This window comes from Macaca thibetana, chromosome 16, assembly GCF_024542745.1.
Source record: "Macaca thibetana thibetana isolate TM-01 chromosome 16, ASM2454274v1, whole genome shotgun sequence".
Taxonomy (NCBI): Eukaryota; Metazoa; Chordata; class Mammalia; order Primates; family Cercopithecidae; genus Macaca; species Macaca thibetana.
Genome location: NC_065593.1, coordinates 52,834,933 through 52,841,737, shown reverse-complemented (window position 1 = coordinate 52,841,737; position 6,805 = coordinate 52,834,933). Strand labels below are relative to the sequence as shown.

Sequence of the window (6,805 nt, the reverse complement as noted above, 5' to 3'; positions counted from 1 at the left end):
TACCCCCCAGCCCTTCCATGGGCATTTTTACTGCCCTAATTTTGCTAATGAAGAAACTGAGGTACTGAGAGATTTAGTAACTTGCCCACGGACATACAGGTGGTAACTGCTGCAGCTAGGACCAGACAAACTGACTCCAAAGTCCTTACTTGTAACCACTTGGCTCTACATTTCCTTATTCTGCCTCATTGTGGCTCAGACAATCGCCTGAGCCCAAGAGCTCAAGACCAGCCTGGATAACATAGTGAGACCCCATCTCTACAAAAAATTTCTGCCTATAGTATAGACAGTAGTGTCCAAACTTCACCCCTCCTCCAGGAAACCTCTCTTGAGGATAGGGACTCTATCTTACTTATATCCCTGTTCCTCCAGCAATCCACTACTATGTCCAGCACATAGTAGGTGCTCAGTAAATGTTAATTCCATACCTTTCTCTCATCAGACACATGTACAAAAAGTATTGTGTCCAAAACATAGACTAAGAGAAAATATTTACAAATCATATGTGCAACACAGGATTTGTATCCAGAATTTATAATAGGCCAGGCGGGGTGGCTCATGCATGTAATCCCAGCACTGAGAGGCCGAGGTGAGCAGATCACCTGAGGTCAGGAGTTTGAGACGAGCCTGGCCAACATGGCAAAACCCTGTCTCTACTAAAAATATCAAAATTAACTGACCATGGTGGCGGATGCCTGTAATCCCAGCTACTCAAGAGACTGAGGCAGAAGAATTGCTTGAATCCAGGAGGTGGAGATTGCAGTGAGCCGAGGCTGCACCATTATACTCCAGCCTGGGCAACAAGAGCAAAACTCTGTCTCAAAAACAAAACAAAACAAAAACAAACAAACAAACAAAAACCAGAATTTATAATGAACTCTCATAACTAAATAAGAAAACAGATAACTGAGTTGAAAAATGAGCAAAAGATGTAAACAAATACTTAATCAAAGAGAATATTAAGATGGCAGATAGGCACATGACAAGATGTTCAACAGCCAGGTGAGGTGGCTCAGGCCTGTAATGGGTTACTTCCAGTACAATTACTGAGACAAGAAGCTTGCTTGAGGCCAGGAGTTCGCCCAGCCTGGGCAACATGCAAGACTTCATCTCTATTAAAAAAATAATAAATTTTTAAAAAAGAATCATCATGTACAGTGACTCACACCTGAAATCCCAACACTTTGGGAGGCCAAGGCAGGAGGATTGCTTGACCCTGGGAGTTGGAGACCAGCCCGGGCAACATAGTGAGACCTCGTCTCTACAAAACATTTTTTTAATTAGCTGGGCATGATGGCACACATCTGTGGTCCCAACTACTCAGGGGGCTGAGGTGGGAGGATCTCATGAGCCTGGGAGGTCAAGGCTGCAGGGAACCGTAACTGTGCCACTGCACTCCAGCCTGGGAGGCAAGGCAAGACTGTCTCAAACCACAAAAAAAAAGAAGTATCAGTCTGAATCCCATAAATATGTACAATTATTACATGTCAACTAAAAATAAAAGGATAAATAAATAATCACCAAATGGGAGGAAAACAGTGCTTGGCATATAGTAGGCATTCAATAAATATTTGTAGAATTAATAGTCCCAGTGAAGCAGCCAGTCATTCATTCTATTGCAAAATAGCTCAAATGAAAATAAATTTATGAAAAATTTTTTTTCCTAATGTTAAGCTGAAATCACTCCTATATAAAAAGATTTATGGGCTGGGTTCGGTTGTTCATGGCTGTAATCCCAGCACTTTGGGAGGCCAAGGCAGGCAGATCACTTGAAGTCAGGAGTTCGAGATCAGCCTGGCCAATATGGCAAAACCCTGTTTCTACTAAAAATACAAAAAGTAGCCAGGCGTGGTGAAGCACGTCTGTAATCCCAGCTACTTGGGGGGCTAAGGCGGGAGAATTGCTTGAACCCAGCAGGCAGAGATTGCAGGGAGCCAAGATTACACCACTGTACTCCAGTCTAGGCGACAGAGCAAGATTCCGTCTCAAAAAAAAAAAAAGTATCCAAGACCAAGAGAATGAAAATATACATTCACACAAAAACTTGTACAAGAATGTTTATAGCCACATTATTCACAATAGCCAAAAAGTGCAAACAACCCAAATGTCCATCAGCTGATGAAAAGATAAATGAAATGTGGTATATCCATACAATGGAATATTATTCATCAATAAAAAGGAATGAAGTACTAATACATGTTACAACACAGATAAACCCTGAAAATAGCATGCTAAGTGAAATAAGCTTGACATCAAAGGCCACAGATTCTGTGATTTCATTTATGTGACATATCAAAAACAGGCAAAGTCATAGAGAGAGTCTCTATGGCTCATATTTGCCAGGGAGTTGGGGGAGAGGGAAATGGGGAGAAGCCACTGTGGATTTGGGGTATTTTTGGGAGATGAGATAAAAATGTTCTGGAATTAGTGGTGATGGTGGCACAACTTTGCAAATATACTGAAAACCATGAAATTTTACATTTTTTTTTCTTGTAAATCTAGGTCTGCACAGAGAATTGTACACTTTGATAACTTTTTTCCTTTCTTTTTTTTTTAAGAGACAAGGTCTTTCTCTGTCACCCTAGCCAGTGTAGTGACATGATCAGAGTTCACTGTAACCCCAAACTCCTGGGCTCAAGCGATCCTCCTGTCTCTGCCTCCTGAGCAGCTGGGACTAAAGGCACTTGCCACCATGCCCAGTTAATTTTTTTTTTTTTTTTTTGGTAGAGACAGGGTCTCTCTGAGTTGCCCAAGCTGGTCTCAAACTCCTGGCCTCAAGTGAGCCTCCCGCCCAGGCCTCCCTGGGATTGTTTTTATTTTATTTTATTTTTTTTGAGACAGAGCTTCACTCTTGTTACCTAGGCTGCAGTGCAATGGCGAGATCTCGGCTCACCGCAACCTCCACCTCCCTGGTTCAAGCAATTATCCTGCCTTAGCCTCCTGAGTAGCTGGGATTACAGGCATGCGCCACCATGCTCGGCTAATTTTGTATTTTTAGTAGAGACGGGGTTTCACCATGTTGGTCAGGCTGGTCTCGAACTCCTGACCTCAGGTGATCTGCCCACCTCAGCCTCCCAAAGTGCTGGGATTACAGGCGTAAGCCACGGCACCCAGCTTTTTTTTTTTTTTTTTTTTTTTTTTTTTTTTTGAGACAGAGTATTGCTGTGTCACCCAGATTGGAGTACAGTGGCACAATCTTGGCTCACTGCAACCTCCACCTCCTGGGTTCAAGTGATTCTCCCCCCTCAGGCTCCCCAGTAGCTAAGATTACAGGCGCACACCATCATGCCTGGCTAGTTGTTGTATTTTTAGTGGAGATGATGTTTCACTATGTTGGCCAGGTTGGTCTTGAACTCCTGACCTCAGGTGATCCACCCACCTCGGCCTCCCAAAGTGCTGGGATTACAAGCGTGAGCCACCGCACCCGGCCTCAAAACCCTGGGATTACAGGTGGGAACCACAGCATATGGCTGAGTTGTACACTTAAAAAAAATTTTATTTTTAATATGGAACACTTCACACATTGCAGTGTCATCTTTGAGCAGGGGTCATGCTAATTTTCTCTGTATCATTCCAATTTTAGTATATGTGCTGCTGAAGTGAGCATTGAATTGTATAATTTAAAAGGGTAAATTTTATGGTATACTATACTAATTTTGTGGTATACCATAAAATTATGGGTATACTTTATAAAAATAAAATTATGGTATATAAAATTTTATGGTATACCATAAAATTGTACTTAGGCAGTATAAAAAACTCACTATGAAAAAATTCATAGACCTGTACACCAACAGAAAAAATTTTACTGCGTAATTTTAAAAATTAAAAAAAAATTCAGTCCTGCGTCTGAACGGCAGGAGCCAGGTTCTCACCTGTTGTGTGTCATCTAAGTTGCCTCATACAATAAATGCTGAGGACAGTGGTTCCTGGACATGGGTACACTGGCCGGGGGAGGTCTTTGAAAACTTCTGATGCCTGGCAACCACCCCCAGACATTCTGATTTAATTGGTCTGAGGTACAGCCTGGGTACTGAGATTTTTTTTAAAAAGCTTCCCAGGTGATTCTAACATGCAGCAAAAATTGAGAACCACGGGCTTAGCAAAAGGTTGATGAACAACCACTCTTGGGAGCCAAAAGCCAATCCCTGCCCCACCTTACCTCACTTTCACCTCAAGGCAATCAGATCAGATCTGTCCTTGGCAAAGAGAACAGCTACAGTCATTCCTGCTGTTTACCATGTCGGACAGATGCAGATCAGAACATTCTCTCCAGTTCCTTAAGGGCCACTACTCTCTCTCTAAACATGTGGTTGATGAGATCAGCAATTCTGAAGCAATTCTACAAAGCGTGGCTTCTTCCGTTCTCCCCAGGTTTTCTCTCTCTTGCTGTCCCCATTTGTAGCTGGGGTTGGGAAGTGGAGGAGAGAGAAAGTCACTTGATAAATACATTCTCTGTGTTCTCAATAAACAGACATGAATGAAAAGAAAAACAATAAATACATTCCTAGTAGGGTGAGCCTCAGTAGTTTTCTGGATTACCCTTCCCAGAGACATTCATATTTTCAAAGAAGACCTCCTGGTAAATGAAGACGTGAGTCACTAATGATGGAATTACAGGTACTAGTAAGGAGGGTTTTGAGGGACAGGGTCTCTTTCCTTTAACTTCCCAGACACATGTCTGGACTGGTCCTGATTGTTTGACCTGTCTGTTTTCTTAGAACAGAGCATGGGATCCTAGCTAGCTGCATTCCATTCACTTAACAATTTGTTGTTCGAATTTATTTCTTTCAGTTATGATTAGGTTTTGTCTGTGGCATTTATGGTCTCTCTATGCCAAGCAATCTCACACTAACTTGAAAGCCCTTAGTTATTAAGGCTTCTGGTTGTAGATTACAAAAACCATCTCAAGCAAGTTTAGGCAACAAGGGGAGTTCTCAATAAGATTACAGGTGGAACCAGGAAAGTTAAGCCTCAGGGAGAGCAGGAATCCAGACATACGTGATCTTTATCAGGGGGTAGACACCAGGGCCCCACCCCAGTCAATGGGGAGGTCAGATCTCAGAGAATAATAATCATTGAACATGAATTGAATGTTTACTATGTGCCAGGAACATACATTATTGATAACATATTCTTATGTTATCATTATGAGTTATGTTACTATTGCTCTTCCCATTTTATAAATGAGTAAACTGAGGTCCACAGAAGATAAGCAATATGTTCAAGAGCTTCCAGGCCAGGTCTGGTGGCTCACGCCTGTAATCCCAGCACTTTGGGAGGCCGAGGCAGGAGGATCACCTGAGCCTGAGAGTTTGAGTCTAGCCTGGGCAACATAGGGAGACCTTATCTCTACAAAAAACTTAAAAAGTAACCAGGTGTGGTGGTGGTGACTATGGTCCCAGCTATTCAGGAGGCTGAGGTAGGAGGATTACTTGAGCCCAGAAGATAGGGTTTGCAGTGAGCTGTGATTGTGCCACTGGAGTCCAGCCTGGGTAGTAAAGCAAGACTCAGTCTCAAAAAAAAAAAAAAAAAAAAAAAAAAAAAAAAAGAAGAAGAAGAAGTAGGGGATGGGGGCCAGTTCCAGTTTGCATTTGAACTCAGGCAGTATGGTTTCAGAATTCACACACTTAGCCACCAGGGGAATGGTTCCCTCAAGAGTTGTATAGTGGGCAACCTGCACACCCATACCTGGCAGCCCTGACTATGGACTAGATCAGTGCTTCTCATTAGAGATACTAAGGACATTTGGAGCTAGACAATTTTTTGTGTAGTACTATCCCATCCTTCATTTACTATATGTGAGTGGTAGTAACCCTCCCAACCATTGTGACAATCAAAAGCCAATCACTGTGACAATCAAAAGTATCAATCTCTTCAAACTTTAAAAAAAAGGAAAATAAAAAAAATTTTTTTAAGTATCAACCTCAGTTGAGAATCACTAGGATAAGTAGATAGCCCCAAATGATGTCTACATCTCTATTTTGTGAGCTCTTGATGGCTAGTAGCAATGTGACTTCTTTTTCTCCTCCCACAGTAGTTGGCCCAGACAACTGTATACATACTCCACAAATCCTGGGTGTGCATTGTCATTAGAGCCTGAAAGGACCCAGAGTCCTCAGCTTGGTGCTTCCCTACCCAGGATGATAGGGATGGAAACATGAGTCATGCATGGTAGATTAACTCCAACATCCTACAGGAAGACACAACAGTTTTCTGTTTTTCATTTGGTCCCCCGAACAAGCCAGCATGGTAGGAAGGGCAGGAATTAGTCATTCCTATTATGAAAAAAGAATGTAACAGTAAAATTGTTTTTAATTTTGGCAAAGAGAAAAGCAGCTATAAGCCTATCCTCTGCACAATTATCCTGCTTTGCATGTTACCTCCTGGTCCTGTCTACACGCTCTCTCTTGGTGTGCATGGTTATAGTCAAAGAGTGTACCATCTGGGGTTCTGCTACTCTCACTTAACATTTATAAATGTTTTCCTTGTTGCTACGTGGTCTTCATAATGAATGATTTTTTAAAAAATGTCTGCATAGTGTTCCATTGCATAAATCTACTTTTATTTTATTATTATTATTACTATTTTTGTAGAGGCAGGGTCTCACTCTGTCGCCCAGGCTGAGTGCAGTGGCATAAGTATAGCTCACTGTGTTTTAGGATGGGAAGCCTTGACTGTGAGTTGTCCAGAGTTTTGGCGCATCAAACAAAGAATTGAACAAAATGCCCAGAACAAAACAATAGAAGATGAAAGCATACATTTATTGAAGTGAAAGTACACTCCACAGAGTGGCTCAAGAACC

The 6,805-nt window shown here is 42.0% G+C and overlaps 1 non-coding gene across 1 annotated transcript; it reads right to left on the bottom strand.

Annotated features, from left to right (window-relative positions):
* Positions 1-3,500: 3,500 nt before the first annotated feature.
* LOC126940117 (U6 spliceosomal RNA) lies at positions 3,501-3,607 on the bottom strand. The gene has a single exon (XR_007720627.1). It is a non-coding gene; the product is annotated as a U6 spliceosomal RNA (small nuclear RNA).
* Between the last annotated feature and the right edge of the window lie 3,198 nt (positions 3,608-6,805).